A 17,611-nucleotide genomic window follows, 5' to 3' on the forward strand; every position below is an offset into this window, starting at 1 on the left:
TTACCAGTTCTGTTAACTGATCAGTATTTCGTAGGGTTCCTTTACTCTTTATTACGGAAATCATCCGTCTCTGTAATAATTTATATAATTTTTATATCCTTTTTTGACGTCATTGGTGCCATTCTTGCTCAGTGCATCGTTTTAATTCATTGATAATTTGAAACTGTCGACCGTGTCGTTATTTCAGAAGTTTCGTGCAATTATATAATATATAATAGTAAAAAACATGATATAAAATATTATATATATATACAATAATGTTGTAAATAGATTAGCTATTATAATGTTACACGAGCTTTATTATCAGGATGGAGTAATTTACTCCAGATACTATATTTTTTAATTATAATCACTATTCCTATATAAGATCAGTGGGTAAACAAAGTATTGACACAATCACTTTTATTCAAATATCTTTTGTATTGTATATTCTCTTCTGTAACATTGTACATCACTTTAATACGCTAAGATATTTAAATAAATGCTTCAATACTTTTTCTACTCACTGTACTTTCTTCTAAGCGTAGATAATAAATATTGATACAGCAGTGTTTTGAATCTCACAATGAAGATAATGTTTTGATGATACATTTTCTTTTAGTTGCAACAGTAGAATATGGTTCGTAAACCAAGTTGTACAGCTATTTCTCACCTGTTGTTCTATGTATAACTACCGTACACGCCAATTTCCAGTGCAGTCGTGTGCATCTTGACTGCACATGCAATTTTACGCCCCTATGTTGCGTGCATCGGCTACTGTATAATTGAAAACAAGTGGATTTTACTCCTATCATTAAGAGCTCGATACTTCAAGATTCCTCGTGGAACGGACATTTAATACGATACTACGATGCGGTGCATGATTGATAGACGTTGATCGAATCGAACACCTGCGTGATCCGATGCATTTAACTAGGAAGATGGCATCGAAGATAATTACAAGTATGGAACTACTTAAAGACGTAACTGCGTTTAGAACGTCCACGACTTGTTAGGGCAACTGACATGTAAAGTCTCTTTTTCACTCGATGGTCTTCTAAAGGGTAACGTTGAGGAAATGTCTGTTATGAAATGAAATTCTGTTGGTTTATTAGACATTTAGTAGAGATTCCTTAAACGCAAGCAATTTCGATTTTATTAAAATTCTTCTTCAGAATTCGAATTCTACATTTTTAAAATAATAACATACAGATGTAACGTGCGAAGGTGGTATCTGTATCATATTGAGGTACATTGTACTAGTTTTTATTGTTTACATGAACATTTTATGAGTTAGATTGTTCTATTCCTCTTATTTTTTAATATTTCCTCGTACATATTAGAGGTACTGTGAATAATGTCGTTTCTTAGACACTGTACAAAATTTTATTTTATTTTAGAACTAATACAGTTGTAAACGTCTAATATCACCGGTGGCCCACTCCGGCCATTAATGCAAAAACTATGCAAAAACGTCTAATATGGAGCTTATCCACACATTCAGTTAATTCTTTTCTAAATTTAACAACATTTAATTTGAATGTACATTATGTTACATGAAATTAAATTATTGTCACTAGTTAACAATGTGTTTAAAATTAAAAAGAAACCAACAACATTAGTTATGGGCACCCCGAGTATTATTATTTTTTTATTCTAAAATGATTGTTCTAAAAAGTGTCTTTGACTAAGTCAAAAGCATTAAGCTTAATAAATGTTTGGATGGGTGTTGAACGAACCAAATCTTACAAAGGGTGTTCTTTTTGTGTTGCATACGTGGAAATGCGGTTGAAGAAGAACGTTCCGGATGAAGGTATGCGTATAGTACACTTTAACCATGTGCCCACATGTGTAAAGCACGAGGAAAAACACCCTTCGTAAGTACTAGGTGTATATCGAGTGTTATAGAAGCGTAACGTAATTTATTCTACAAGAGTCGTTCGTCTAGTTGCACCGAATTGCATAGCAGGTGCTTGTTATTCAACGTGGTTGTGTCACACGGCAGGTTGCACAACAACCCCACATAATTTACAATTATCGCCTGAGCGCTCGTGTCATCGATAGGTGTACAAATTACTACATGGAAAATTGATACGGCTATGGATCCTATTTCACACATGGGAAACGTAGATTAACCCTTTGCACTCGAGGCCTTTTTTTCTGGTATCTACCAGCAACTCGAGATGCTCTCTTAGCATTCTATTGGCACGAATGCTAAGATTACATTGACTTAAAAAATCTTTAATTTGAGATTTGAGAATCAGGTCACCTTTGCCTCAGTTCCAAAGAAATTGAACCTAAAGAAAATCTAGTAGTGACTGAGAGTCACCTCTCGAATGCAAAGGGTTAAGCGTTTTTATGTTTATCCTTAACTGAGACTTTTTGAAAATGTCTTTATCTTATTGTTGATACCGATTAACTCAAACACTGGGAACAGGAGAATGAACTTGTAAGGGCAAGTTATAAGGAAAAATTCTGTCAAATAGAAAATTCGATTAGAAAACAGTTCAAATTATACTAATAACCATTTTTCCAACTATTTCTAAAATGTAGTTCAGGTAATTCCACTGAAACGATCTTCGGGATGAGAATACTTATCTAAATAAATTGTAACTTGATTTACGAAGCAAAAAAGGATTTTGAATAATGTTTAATTCGAAGTTTTATGGCTTTTGATACGCAAGAATACGATGGCGAAGAATTTCTAAGAAAAAATTCATATTTGTTTTTTCTTTTTCAAAAATTCTGTCCCATAAAATCATGGTATACCGAAAACTGTAAAACTTTTTTTTATATCTTTTATGCTTTTCTCAAATATTCGCGATAATATAAAAACTCATAATTTCTTTGAGTTTCTGAGCCTGAAACCATTTCATAGGCGAGAAAGTAGATCAATTATTTACATTATTGGATGTATATTACTGCAAAATCTCATAATAGGATAATGCATAAATATTTGTCCATTGTCGCTAAGATTTAATTTTCTCGTTTATACGGGCAATTGTTCTGGGAGTCGGTAGGAGGTCCAGCGCAGCAGAGGAATTATGAAACTGTTGCTATTGGGGAGCAACAGCTACTTTCCCGTTCGCCGAGATTGCGTCTGCGCAAAATGATGGAAAATGGCTGCTGTAGTTACTTACTCCTCTGAAAACTAAAACTCTTGTGAAACACGTGTACTTGGGCTTAACGATAAACAGACATGTCGATATTTATACTAAGAATTACTAAAAATGATCATTACAGATGATAGCTTCTGTGATTTTTGCTCCAAATATTTCTAATCTTCAATCCTTGTAAGACTTGAAGAAGAAGAATAGGTATAAAAGTAGAATAATTATGTGAATTATTGCAGGAATGAAAAATGTATAACCAATTCGGAAGATTAAAAAGACCTATGAGAGATCGATTTGCGTATACAAAGTTACAACTCATCATCCATTTCTGGACACGAGGGCGCTCGAAAACGCATTTCGGAAACGCGTTATTTACATTCAATCATTACCACGGTTGCGTTCAAACATCAATGCCCTATACGTATCGGCTTAATCGAACAATAATTTGCGTACACAGAGCGGCGTTTCGAGAGGCGTTCTTTCGGGGGAAAACGGGAACCGTTGGTATCAGCCGTAAATATGCTGGCAAGAAAACAAACACGGACCAGCGGATTCGGTCCAAATCGCGCGCATGAATTTTAACGAACGGTGGTCGGACCGTCGGACTCCGAAATATCGGGAGTCGATTTTTCATAATTCAGCCCGCGGCTGGGCGCAAAATTCAAACCATGGCCCGTCCGCCCCGTTATTTCCTGCGCTTGGTTTTCGCTGTTTTTGCCATTATGCCAGGCAAAGGTAATTTCCCTGGTCCCGGCTCGACCGCTGCTGACGTATTTATAACGAAACGAATTAAACTCGCCGCCGCGCGAATAGGTAACAAAACGTCCTGTCCGCCCCGGTAGGCCGACGAACCCCCGCCGGAAATAAAATACCCAAATATTTGCGCGTTTAATTTGAACCACGCTCGCCTCGAAACCACTACCACTGGGAAGGGTTAATAATGAAACGTCCTCATTGTCCGCGAAGGAGTTGCGATTCTATATGCCACGAGGCCCTCTCCCACTCCGTCAACCACCGTTCTCGACTTCTCTGCTGCCACTTTCGAGGGTGGTTCCGTTACGACGCGCGGAAGGGCTTCTTTCTTCTTTGTTCCGAGCATTCTTCGACTAATTGCGAACTGTAAAGCTGCTTAGAAATCCGGCCGATACGATTATGGACAGATACATTTAACCCTTTGTGGTCCTGTGTCGCACAAGGATCGACAAAAGTATCCGGAAATCAGATCTGAACAGCAAAGGGTTAATGTAAACTCGTATCAGGTTTTGAACGTGACAGTAGAAAAATATTGTTTGTGTAAAACTAAGGATTTAATACTTTAATATGGGTTTTCTTTTTCGAGACTATTAATTGTTATGTACATTCGAATTTCGTGGCCACAGACAGTCGCCCACCCTACCGGAAGACATTCCCTGAGATTCCGCGAGAGCAGAAAGAGAGCGAGCGCGTGTAGCATTCGAATTACGGACATCGTTAAGAACAGAACCACGTCTAATTAATAGAGCAATAGATAGTGAGATCAGTACAGTGTCCATTCTTTTCCTATCTAACCTATCTCCTATTTCGCGCGATCGACTGCGAACACAACATTAATTTTTTAGATTCGTTATAGAATTTACTTCATTACTTCATTCGTACTAGAATTTACTGTATTTTCTTTTGCATGACCTGCACTTCAATGATAAACTGCGAAAGACGTAAAAGTACGTTTCCCGCATACAATGTGTTGTAATTCATTCGCAATTTTTATAGTATCTTTCATAGATATCTTTTTTAGGTACATTGTAGGTCAAGATACATGTATTTTATTTCTGTTAGATTATTTGTGACTATTCTTTTTTACATTATTGAAATAAAATCTTTGGTGACAAGCTAACAGTTTCTATAAGAAAGTATCAAAATTATAGGGAAATACAAAGAATAACAAATAATACAAAAAAAAAATATATACATGTCGTATTGAGTAACCTCCTCCTTTTCGAAGTCGGTTAAAAATGACGAGGTAGCCAAGCAGTTGCAACAATTAGCGTAGTTCGATACGAGGAGACAAATATACTAGACCAAAGGTCTGAGGACCACTACACTTTATTAATCTTTTCAGACCTGAATTATTCTTTTTACTTGTACTAATGCGATTTCATCTTTAGGGTTAACTTGGACTAAAATGGAAAAAATAAAACAAAAATCCTAATAGTGTAGTCTTCGAGGAAAACTGGTCTTTCTTCATGTGTACAAGTAAGGACATTCGCCCTAAACAACAGTATCAATAATTTTTAAATTTCGTGTCCTCAATTGTGGACGCCAGATCTGAAAATCAGGAAAGAGATTTCCTGATTAGTCAAACCAGGGAAGCGATAATTCTCTCGTCATTCGATTAATCAAATCAGGGTACTCAAATCTCTCGTTCAACTCTAGCCTCTTGCGCTCTATGGACGTCTATTCTTAGGTATTTTCTTACCGATGAAGCCATGTACGACAACATCAATTTACCATTAGGCAGATGCAACAGTCTGTTTAGCAGCTTGCCGAAAGATTAGTAAATTTATCGAACCGATACCATGCGCGAACGGTTTTCCCGCAGAGAAGGAAATTCGCGGCAATTTTGTAACGGGGCCCCGTCTTCATTTGTTCGAACGCGACAGCCGACGAATAGAAGAAGGTAAAGAAATATATTAGAAGAGTTTGTCAGGGACGATTTATCCGCAATCGCGGCGGTGCTTTACCCGGGACATTAGGGACACGATCGCCCGGTTGGAGAAGGATCGTTGGCGTCGGGGTGCTCAGGGGGGTCGGCCCTTAATGCGATTAAGGTCGTTATCAGATGTCGCCGGCGTTTCTTGCGCGATGACGACGCCGTGCTCGTTTGTCATCGCGCGACGTCGTCACGGGGGCTGCATGATTTACTTCCGCCTCCCTCCTTTCGCGCCCTTCGTTTCCTGTCTACGGTTCTCTTTCCAGCGGTCGCGTGATTCAATTTTATGCTCACTTTCGGATCAAAGTGCCTTCGACTTGAATCCAAACCTCGAACGTTTGAAAGATGAACACATCAATTTTTCAGTCTTTACAGCGGACTTCGTACACGTACAACGTTTCGACACTCGGTAAAGGGCCATTTTCAAATTCTATCACGAGGGAAATTTATAGCGAGTGAAATTCTTTTCGTAGAGAATTTCGGTGAAGTCTAAATTGTAAAATTTTGTAGTGTATGTATATATTTATTTACCGTTTACACCTCTTTACACTAAAACACACAACTTCGTTAGCCTAGCCTTACAGTACTCTCACCAATTAACTCTTAGCCTAGTCTTAACGTATTTTAAAATCTTGAAGTGGCAGAAGTTATTCCATTAGCACCAAAGTACATCATTGCAGAGTCGTAAATATTGCAATACTTTTGTAATGTATTACTAGAAAAGTAGTCCATTACAACAAAAATTGGTAATGGCTGACCGTTCCCTATATATATCGCTCACAACCCTATATATTGTACAATAGTTTGTCTGTTTTAGTTACGTTCTGTAACAGTTCGTATTACTATAATATCACTTTCTAATACACAATTTTTATCTTCCTTTACAATTGCTATTTTTTTTTCGCTTCATTACAATTTAATAAATTCATTTACTTTCTAGTCTAAGTAATTAGAGTTCAATTAATCTTTCTGCGAGGAATGTTATGCTTGTATGTAAATTTAATGCCGAGTATTGTATATAGATTTACAGAATTTGAAAATAACCCCAAAAAAAAGATCGAAACGTTACAAGTGAATTGCGCGTTTCATGCACTTTGACGTATAAAATATTTATCTACATACCGTAACGGTAGTTCTTGTTCAAATTTTCAATATAAAAAATAAGAAGAACTTACAGACCACTTTAATAATAAAGAACTACGAACTACTTCTATATAAGTAAGGTAGGATAAAATGCATCCAATAAAAGTTTCATGCTTTTCAATCGCGACAAAATCAATCCACCGCTTACATAACATACAAACGTATCCTTACCCTTAAAAATTCGATCGCAATTTGATCTATTAATTTCTAATCCTCCGCCGATAATCTAAAAGGGCGAAAAAAGGAAAAGAAGCGTTCTCGTCGAACAGCAAAAAGGTCGATTTGCAAAAGCTCGCGTGCGACACGCGGCCGGACATACGTGTCGGGAGGCATTTCGGGATTCGTTAAGCCTCGTCGCCGTTACACTCACCCTCTACCCTACGCGTAACATCGGCTCGACGTCGTATTAGTGCCGTGGAAGGGTCGAAAGTCGTCGACGAAAGAGGAGCACGGAAAGAAAGACGTCCGTTCTAGAAATCTGCGGGACAGAGAGCCGAATACAAGGAGGAGAAGAACGGTTTCTCGTGGTCAGGTCGCGAGACGAGGGTGTGGCCAGGAGATAGGGATGATTAGAAGCTACAGCCCCGAAGGCACGAGCCGGACGAGGGTGCCGGAAAATTCATGGAGTTACTTAGCAGTCTTCCAGGCTTACTCGTTTATCTTGCCACGGAGGGAAGAAGGAAGTCGTTACGTCGTCGAGAGGCCGTCGGGGTCGAGGCTGTAATCCTAATTAATAATTAATTACCACGGGAGGGGAATAAATGGCCGATTGAATTCTTCCTGCGCTAAAGGGAGGTGGCTTGATTTATCGAGACGATTCTGTTCTCTTGTGCCCCCGGAAACTTGCGCCAATAAAGGGCTCGATTATCGTTCAAGATTTCCTTCTTCCATTCGCGGATTTCACGATTCAGGTGGATCGGAATAGGAACCAATTAAACGTGACGGAACGTTATTGGTGGGGAAACGCGTTTCCGTTAATGAACGACAAACTCGTGTCGATTAATTCGAGGCTTGTCCCAAAAGGTACAATGTTCTTTGAATGTTCTTTGTATTAACAAAGTAAGGAAAAGTGCTGTAAAGTTTTATTTTCTTGAAATATGTTTTAATAATAATTAGTCCACACTTTACATCTGCATATACATATATCGCCATATGCACCTATAACATTAAAAGTGAGACCAATGTTTACCTCTGAGATATTTATTTTTTAGAAGAAAAATTGTTGAGTATTTTTCAGTACATTTTGCTTAGCCTTGAAACTATATATATTGCGAATGAAGTAATAATATTTATATTACAATATTACTTACGATACAATTATGCACTTACCAGTAATCAATTTTATCGGTCCATAGGTTTCTAAGTATATTTTCTTTTAGTATTCAAATTTAGTATCTTTTCCAATCTATTGTCGTCTCTTCAAATATATTATACAAATTACAACAATTTCATCAACCATTGTCCGCTATTCTACGATTTCTTTTTGTTCGCAGTATTATCGTTCTAAAGATGATCGAAACTTCAATAGTCTATTCTATCTATAGTCTATCTTCGATTCTCTAAGACCGTAAACATTGCCGTCCTTACTGTAGTCGAAAAAGACCGTCGCCCTTTAAATGTGAAATCAAGAAAAATCATCGCGAAAAACGAAAGTTTCGCCGCGAACAGTTCGTTCAATTGGAGAAAAATTATTACCTCTTCGGTTAAACGTTTCCCCCTCCTCTGGCGTTCGAGGAGGGGAAATGGAAAAAGTTTCTCAAAGAAATCTCGCAAGGATTTCTCACAGGAAGCTATCATCGACAATAAATTCCACGGCGACGTCGAGATAAATAGCTACGCGTCCCGCGGTCCTCGGCTTTTCCAGTTTCCACGGAGAACAAGTCGAAGAAAGAGAAGCCACGGCTCGGGTAGAAATGTTACTCGAGTTTTACGATGGTTAGGTGGAAAAAACGCGAACGTGAACGAGAGGGGAGGCTCGTTTCGGTCGTTCGGGACCTCGTTCGACCGAGATCCTTCGACAACGCGGCTAAAAGTTGTCCGCGTGTGTCCTTACACGCCCAACTCTCGCCGGGAGCACCCCCGTTTGTCAGGACGACCCTTCGGTGTCGCTTACAAGACAGCAAATTTGTTCCCAGATAAGCAAAACAAACGGAGTGGGCGAGCCCCTGCTTTTTTCGTCCATTTTCTTCTTTTGCCCGATCCTCTGTGTCTTCGCTCGGGGGTCCTTTGAGCGAGAGGATACGACTGGAAGGGTTTAATTGGCTCGTTCGTACGATGGGTTCCCCGTTTGACGAATTAATTTTGAGTCAGTTTTTTTTTTTTGTTCGTCTGGTCTCATCCTTTCAGCTTCTGTCTCTTCGATGGGCAGTCTGTTCGATTAAAATTATCGGAGATATCAAAAGGTTGCACGATAGAACAGACGATGTGGATAGTCCGGAATTCCTCGAGTTTCGCCATCCTGTAGACAAGAGAGGAATGTAACTCGTATGTAGATAAAAATTATATTAATAGCAATAAGAAATAGAATTTGGAAAATTAAAATAACAGTCGACAATCTGTAACGACCAATTGTTTGATTAATACAAGTTTCGACAACCTATTTCAGATAATCCTCGGTGGGTTCTTAAGTACCCACCCAATCTAAATGCATGAGTAAAGATAATAAATGGACAAAGTGTATAATTCGCTAAAACGAACAAAAAGAGTGGAATGCAATATTGAAAAATTGATAAGCTGTTTTATTTTTTTGCTCATTCTAAATTAACGATAAAAACATACGGAATACTTTTCTATAGTAGGTACAAGATTGATAACTGATCGTTGGTTTACACCATGACGTTCCAACCCAAAAATGGGAATCCTCTTTGGATACAAATAATGTTTTAGTCGATCAACGGAAAAGTAGTAATAATTCCATGATGGTTATAGCATATATAATACAAAAAAAGAGCATCCAAAAAGAGTTCATTTTAAAGACAGGATATTTGAAAACACAACAAACGTGATCTGTACGGAAACATGTATCCCATTTAAAACAAACCAAAAAGGAATCTTATCTCTCTAAAAGAACATAATAAATAACTGTGGTATAAAACTACACATCGAAATGGGTACGTGAATTCTTATCTTCGGAAAAGAGTAAAACAATTTGCAAATACTCATCAGCAATTATTATACATAGTTGTTAGTTACGAGGACAGCATAGAGATCGTTTCTATATTTAATACGTTACTACCTTTAATATAGAAAGGGCTTAATATAAATAATCATGTAGAATCAAAAATTTCAAGACATTACTGAGGAAAACATTTTTCTACTTCCACTTATATGTTCACATATAACACTATTTTTTCTTTTTTAAATTAGACTCTCATTCTGTTAGGAAATTAAAAGAAGGGAAGAGCCAGAACTTTAGGTAACTAGATTTTTATTTGAATCGTGACGATTATACGGAGTTTTGTCAAAGGGCTATTAATGTTCAAGTGAAAAATGGAAGACACATGGATGACGCGCAAAGGGATTCTAAATTATGGATCGATTCCGCGAAACCTCTGTTTCAGACGCTTTTTTGAACACGGTCCACTGCAGGGATTTGCATACATTAAATTTTATCCTTCTGAGAACGTTCGTCTTCGAGATGCACGTATTTATGGGAGCCCCGTGTATAATGGCGACGAATTTAGGATGGAATCCGGTGGTAACTTCATTATGGCACCTGATTTAGGAGGCTCTGTCCTAAACGATTATTCTTCATCCTAGAAAATATTCCACGAGTCTAAAATATCTCTTCTGCAATATATACTCTTCTGCAACATCTCTCTCATATCGATAATTATACCTGCGATAAATCCATTTATAGAATATGCTTATACAAATGAAATGCAAATGAAAATATGGAGAAATCTATGAAAATGACCATAAATACGAAAATACATAAAATATCAACAATAATATACGTGTTACATCGTTTAGAAGATAGGACAATCTTTTATTTAAGCTTAAGTACTTTTTCTTTATCTGTAAAAATATGAGTTTGCATAAACTAGTGATCATTGTCCTTTTTAATTTACAATGATCCTAATCTACATTTTTATCTGTGAACCGACTTTGTGGATCCTTTACCCGATACGATATGACTCTGTAGGTATTGAATTCTTTTTACAAATATGGATTGACTAAAAGTATATGTTAATGTATATGTATGACCATGTATGCTGATAAAACTTGTAATATTTGGTCACACAGCTTCTAGTTCAACATGAATTGCCTATATAATAATCTTTAAGTAGTTTCAGTATAGAATGATATTAATACAAAACAGATATAAGCATGTCTTTTGCCTAATATTAAGCGTTTTACTAATGTACATATATATAGTTATTCACTCTTAGATAAACTGTACTTTTGAAGAGGGCACAATATACAATCTCAAAGCGTTAATCAGATGCTTGTATACTTTAATTTACCTAATTAATTGTATTAGATGTTTATGTAGATTAGATTACCCGATTTTTGCTGATCTCTGTATGTTTGTGTATGAATTTATAAAGTTCAATGCATATAAGTAAGATTAATTTACTTCCTAACCACGAAAAATATATTTTGTTGTCTTCCAATAGCTGTTATTTAACTTTTATTATTTTTGTGATGTATACAATCGACAAATGTCGAAACATTTTCGGACTATTTATTAATAGAGAAATTCATACGTACAAATATGAGAACTACAATTTGACAGACAAACATTTACACAATAAACATTTCCATTTCGACTCAAATGTATCGAGGTATCTTTAAGATAAACGTAATTATATGATTAATTTCATTTAACAAAATTCTAACGAATATATTTCGTAAAAATATTCAATATTATTGCGAATCTAACTCCGATCTCTATAGTTTTCTCTTTTCAATTTTATCACGTACTTTTACCAATTTAATTTTTGCATTAATTCGATCACAACTTTAATTGGATATTCATCGATCACAGAATTATACTCGTTCTAAATATTACACAAACCACACGAGTGGAAACAAAACTAAATACTTGCTTAACACTTTATTTACCGGGAGCCTTTTAATTGCAGTACTTAGCTATTCGAATTTATTTACTGTGTCGAGGGTTATCTACTTACAATGTTCAGTTTTTGGAAACAGATATGGGTTTTCAATGTACCTACAAATAGTACGAAGGAATTATTGTCAGCCTAGATTGGCATATGTTACTGTAGAAAATTCTTTTTTTAATTAAAGACTGTTTTTAAATAGCCCGGTAGATAAAGCGTTAAGATTGTCAAAGTGTCACGGTTACATTTTGAAAATTCCGTTTTTCCTTGTGTTTAGTCAACAAGGTAACGGTCCCTCAACAGGTCCGAGTCACGGTTCCGCTTGAAAAAAAAATACTCTCTACCCTTCGGCTCTAACGACGTTTTAATACACCCCCCACAAAGTGCGTAGCGAATTCGATCGAGAAAGGATTACGAGGACGTAGACGATAAAAATCGAGAGAGGCCTGCGCGGGACTCGATTAGCTTCGGTGAAGGGATGGCGTTGCGCAAAGAGCGAGGAGCGCAGCTGCGCGAAAAAGGGGGGCTGGCTGGGTCCCAGCTGCGAAACAGGGTCATCGGTGTCATTGGGGATCTAGAAAACGATCGCGCGTGTGTCGAGTGAACCGTCGGCGTCGATCAGGCCTTCGATTCGATTCGAGCTCGACCTTCGACGAGCCCGGGTCCACGGTGCGAATCCTCGATCGAGACCAGCGACGTTTGGTTGGACAGGTGAAAGGAAAACGGAGAAACCGATGATCTATGAAACTGGATCGATTTTGGTGTCGTTGACGATACACGCAGCAGACGAAACGAACAAATCAGATATTGTAAATTTATCCCTTAACGGGCCAGAAGTATTTCGAGTTTACTTACCGTTGGCATGTAAGCTATATAAGAGAAATTACGTGTTAAAGATTTTTATATGAAGTATAGAATGAAGAATATGTAGTTTTTAGTAAAACTTCACTGATATACAGAAATAATGAAATGATTTTTGCCATAATATGCTTGGCATTCCACTGATATACAGAAATAATGAAATGATTTTTGCCATAATATGCTTGGCATTCCACATAATAAATAAGAATGCAATGCTGCGTTTACATATTGAGCCACAGGAACTGTAATATCAACGAGACCAATTTTGAATTCCTCATTTTTATTTATGGATTTTTCAATTGCAGAATAATATTCAACATGATAAAGTAATATTAATAAGGTATTTCTTTTGCTCAACAAGTTTCAAACAATTAACGAATATATATACTACAATTCAGTATTAACCAATGATTTATTGCCGTAACAGCTAGCAGTATGCTCCACTTCATTTGATAATTATTTGAAGAAAAAAATTATAAACTTCAGGATTTAAGTATGATAGTGTATATGAAGGTGTCTCTGGGATTAATAAAAGTAAAATAAGAATTGTTTTTCCATTTCTTTTACCACATCTCTAAATATAATATAACAACTGTAGACAACTGGGAATTCTTATTCATAAACAATTAATTAATAAACCATTATAAAATAGTTTAGGCTTCTAAGCTTTATTTTTACGATTTTCTTTTATATTCCTTAGCATTATATTTCTAAGATTTCATGTAATTATTTACTAGTAATGAGTTCAAGCTATGGCCAAGTTTTTATAATTATCAGATAAATATTCCTTAAGGGACATTTTACAATTCGGGAGAGTTTTCATGAAAGAAAATGTCTAGTGTAAAAGAACATATACATATAATTTAGCACCTCCTTCTATTAATGCATTGATTATATGAGTATAACAATTGTAGGATTATATGTGTCTTGTATCATTTTAAATATGTCATTCATACGATTTAATAGATACTCGCATTTCTAATCTTAATTCAAAAAATAATATAACTACGTGACTTAGAATTATTTTTGTCATTTGTATCACTTTACTTGCAATATATATATAGTGTATTATTTACAATTTATTTACGCGTGTAACAGTGTTGCTAGTACAGTAAACTCCCATGTAAAATTAATTCCTGCATCACGTTAAAAATATAACAACAATATTTTGCATAATGTGTTTTTTTATACAACACGTCACATAATTTATTCGTGGTATACGTACATAGAAACTTCTTTTATAACCTGATTTCCTATAACATGATTTCATTCAACGCGAACGTATTAACTGCGTTATAAGGGAATCTCTTGTATTACATTTTATCACAGTAATTTTTTAATTATTTCTTATACTCATATAATCAATCAATCAACCAAAATCTATAAAAATAACGTAATTTCGAATAAACTGATATGTACATAAGAAATATTTTCTATCTAAAATTCTCCAATAGAAAAAATCTTTCCGTTTTTGAGATAGGGTGAATCACCTTCTAATAAATTTGTTAACCCCTGCTGTACATGCATAAATGCTGTAAAACATCATCTTTTCCGACTTGTATTTAAGGTCGCCAGTTTTGAATAAGGGCCGTTCGAAAGATGAACGTACGGAAAACATTGTTCCCTCATAAATAAACGAAGGTACCTGCTGTCTTGTTCGCGCCTTCGTCGAGCGAGCACCCGCGGCACGCAAGGGGTAATCTAACACCTTCGTTTCACGGCCGACGCAATCACGCGACGCTCGGGTCTGTCGGCGAGAGGGTCCCATATCCTAATCGCGACCCGCTGAATAGGATATTCTTCAACGCCTGGGATTATTAATTCGCCCTTAGTGTCTCGGCGAGCACGCGCCCTGTGTGCTTTGACACCGTGGACGATGAACGGAATAAAGAAATTGTCCATAACCAAGGGGATCAACATCATCCGGAGTATACACAATTCAATTCAAAAATAACGGGAGACTTTAAAATTAGCCTAATCCTGGGTATACTGTGAAATATCTATCATATACGCGCTATTTAATACAATGAGCCAAAACATCGGGTCGTTTCTGTACCGCTCGGAAACGTGAACATGACGTTGACGTACTGGATTGGTAATCGCAGTCGCCAAATCGAAATCACATGGAAAATGTTTGGGCACTCATGAAGATCAAGCTCCGAGGGAAAATGATCTGGATCGTGAAGTAGCTATTTCGACAGATCCAATTAATTAACCCTTTGTACTCGGAGTCATTTCGTTACACAGTGTACAAACAGGAATCATGTATTACGTAATGTAACTTATAAATCATGTAATTTACTGTAATGATACTTGACGTTATTTGAATCTTTAGACATTGAAGAACATATTTGTGTCAATAAACAAAATTTTATACTATTCTGATATGTGATAATGCGTGAAACAGTCATAAAAAACAGAATTAAAATGTTTATTGTTGGCTCCATTTCATAATAAACTCGTGAGAATTTATTTAAATAAACACTGAATAGTATAAATGTCGTAAGAGAATTATATTATCTGTGAAACTTTATTCGAATATTGAATAGCAGATAATAACACGTGAATTAACATGATATTAGACCAACATTGCTCTCAATTACCAACTTGTAAGAATTTATTCAAATAAACACTGAATAGTATAAATGTCGTAAAAGAATTATATTATCTGTGAAACTTCATTCGAATATTGAATAGCAAATAATAACACATGAATAAACATGATATTAGACCAACATTGCTCTCAATTACCAATAAAAAGATATCAGAATTTGCCTATTTCGTCAAGAATTTTCAGCGCTCCGGTGTAACGCACGTGTACACGTGCGCGCGTATGCGAAAACGCAGAACCAGCCCCTCGGGGGGTTGCTCAGGGGTAAACATCGTGTAACCATCGGGGGAACAGCGAGGGGTTTGAGAGCGATTGTGCAACCCCATGGCTCTTGCATACGATTCCATAAATATTTTATTGGCTCGTCATTCGATTTTATTGCGGCGGCCGATCGAATGACACGCCGAATTACGCCGCAGATATTTCCTCGCAAGAAGAGTTCCGTTAGTGCAGCACTGACTCCGCGACGCTTTATCTACCGGAAGCGTATAGGCCTTTTAATTTTACTGTTTACCTTCTGAAATCTATCGACTGTGTTGTTGGTTATCTATTTGCAGTGTTATAAAGAAAGAGTTTTCGTTAAGAGTTTCGTAAGAGTTACTTTTTCGTATTATTTCATCAACATTGGAGAATTGATGAAAAGTGAAAGTCTGCACCTAAACTTTTTATACGGAATGAAATCGCTAGATTAAAGTATGATAAATTATGCATCGAAATTGGCAAAACGCAAGTTGAGTTTGATCATTCAAGTATTTTTTAGAATTATAAGTAATTTGACCATCCCTTACTTCTACAAATTTTCTACGAATGCTTTTTATCAATTTTCAGACGAAACATTCAACATTAATGGTCCTAACACGTTCAATGCATACGATTCTATTTCATACCAACTCATAAGTAGTTATGCTCCGCAGTGTATTTAACTGTTCCGAGTTGGAGAGTGCTTCCATAGTTGAGCACACAGTTCTGAGTTGGAGAGTGCTTCTATTCTTGCAATGTTTGCAAACATTGTCAACACGATTATATCTTTTACGATCTACGATGAAATCCGTCGAGCTGAAGCTGGTACAAGAGCACACCTCCTCGCCAAATATTCAAACTTATTTTTTTCTTAAATAAAGCGTCATATGAACAATTTTATCCTACATTTTCGATTCAGTTTTTTACGTAGAATCCATATAACCAAGTCCATGTAATCAAGCATCATCGGATTCGGTGAATCAAGGTCTATCATAACGCAAAACCCCGTTATGAAGTCAGCGCCTCACTTGGGGACCTCTCGTTGTCGGTTTCGAACGAAAACAAAATTATCCAAAGCACATGATTTGCGGCTATATTCGAAGACAAAGGGAAACGAAGCGGCGAGTGATTTCCTTTGACAAGGGCCTCTGTTCGAAAGAAAAGTAAAATCGTGGTTGGGAGAATAAGACGAAGAAAGGGATGTAGGAAATTGGGGAGGACGGAAATTTCAAAGAAAAGCCGGGCCGCTGTCTAGCCGATTTTTCCGCGAGATCGCACCGCATCGCTGGCTCTCTCTGTTGGCTCGAGGAAAACATATTTTTCAGGACGCAACGAGCCGTCCGTCGTCGAAACGTCCTGCAATTTCCTCGCTCCCTCTGTCCCTGGCGTGTCTGGTCGGTGCGCGCTTAATTAAGCTGAGCCACTTAGTACCGTTGAATGCTTCTTGATTGGCAGACGAGGTAGCCGACGACGTCCGAAGCTCAGGTACGTTGGAGCCATCCGCGCCTATCTGGCAGCCCGCGAGTCGGCCACTCAGTCAACATCAGACGAATGCTGAGTTATGTCGAGGGTCCGAGCTCTTTTAAACTCGCCAATAAATCGGCTGCTCCTCTCTGCGAAGCTTCTTCTTCCTCTGCGTGTTCGTACCTCGTGTCTTTCGCCCAGCTGGGTCTTCGTTTCTTCGAGGGCTCGTGTCGTTGCACTTTGCTCGGTACTTTTGCGTGATTTTTTTACCGACCCCTATACATCTGGAGTACCGCGACGCGAAGGATTTGTTTCCAGCGTTACCGTGGTTATTATTTATTTTTGTTGTTTGGTCCCTTCTTTGTCGGTAATCCTCATATGGATTCTTGGGTAATGGTAGCGATCTCTTGTAATTTTGTATATTTCATGCTCGTCTCCTATTGGC

General features: G+C 37.1%; 1 protein-coding gene across 1 annotated transcript in view; it reads left to right on the forward strand.

The window, feature by feature from the left end:
* The window catches only part of LOC128876314 (transcription factor Sox-2-like), a 228,478-nt gene that overhangs the window by 135,325 nt on the left and 75,542 nt on the right, over positions 1–17,611 (forward strand). The gene's annotated exons all lie outside the window — the stretch shown is intronic.

This window comes from Hylaeus volcanicus, chromosome 5 (assembly GCF_026283585.1).
Source record: "Hylaeus volcanicus isolate JK05 chromosome 5, UHH_iyHylVolc1.0_haploid, whole genome shotgun sequence".
In the NCBI taxonomy this organism is placed as follows: domain Eukaryota; kingdom Metazoa; phylum Arthropoda; class Insecta; order Hymenoptera; family Colletidae; genus Hylaeus; species Hylaeus volcanicus.